Here is a 1,059-nt window from a genome sequence, read left to right as displayed (position 1 = left end):
GCAAATATTCAGCAGAGGTGAGGTGGCTATTTGGCCACAGGCGCAGCTTTAAAAGCAGTGAGGAGTTCCCGCCCTCATATGTTGCAAAACAGTGGCAGTGACCATCGACTCATGCACCAATAAAAAAGAAAAGAAGAAAATAAGGTAAAAATTAAAACTGGAAGTGAATGGGAGCGATAATGGATAAAATGAGGGTACCCTGAATGCATTTTGTGGGAAGTGTTATTTGAATTATATGCGGATGTATTAGGCCTGCTATGTATGTGTTTATTATGGATCTAGTTTTCCTGTAATGCAGTTTTTAAAAGAAAGTTGAAATTCTTAGCAAGGGGCACATTTCAATGACAAAAACGATTTGGATTTTGCATAAAGGAGCTTTGTGAGAGCATTATCTGTAATCCAGTGGCTCGGTTTTTTCAGGTAAACTTCATAAACATGTCGACCACCTCTGCACTGTGAGGCGGACGTGCTAACCAGTCATCACCGTGCCGCTCAGGTCTTATATATTGAAGGGAAAAAAAGATAGTTCAGGACTGAGAAAACATCTCATCTGTATGCGTTTGTTTTCAGATTAGATAAATGATTTTTGGACACAAGATACTGGTAGCTTTATTTGCCGATGACACAACATATTCGCTAAGAATCATCCTTGGAGCCGGCACCAAATAATTCTCCGACATAAACCCATGGATGGGGAATATCTTGCTTCTCCAGATCTGCAGCGTCATCACTGCTATTGACTGTACCTGTTTAATCATCCAAGTCTCAATCAATCAATCAATCAGGATCGCAACAGCGGTTGATTTCACCACTCGGTACGTCCTTTACACGTCGTGTCGTTATGTTGAAAAAAGTAACAAGCCTACTTTGACAAAGTGAAGAAAGTTGCCTGCAGTTTTCTGTTTTCAAATGAAGGGAATACAAGTATTATGTATTAAATGAACAAATCCATAAATAAAGTGAATGAAGAGAGCGTTCCCCACCTGGACACGTAGTTACAGGAAAGTGACGTCAGCCTGCCGAGCGCTGACGTGGGGGCTACAACATGACGTCATCGAC

This window comes from Hippocampus guttulatus, chromosome 5 (genome assembly GCF_054856545.1).
Source record: "Hippocampus guttulatus isolate MCC_2025c chromosome 5, RoL_Hgut_1.0, whole genome shotgun sequence".
In the NCBI taxonomy this organism is placed as follows: domain Eukaryota; kingdom Metazoa; phylum Chordata; class Actinopteri; order Syngnathiformes; family Syngnathidae; genus Hippocampus; species Hippocampus guttulatus.
The sequence above is the reverse complement of the archived record's forward strand: the minus strand, read 5'-3'. Positions refer to the sequence as shown.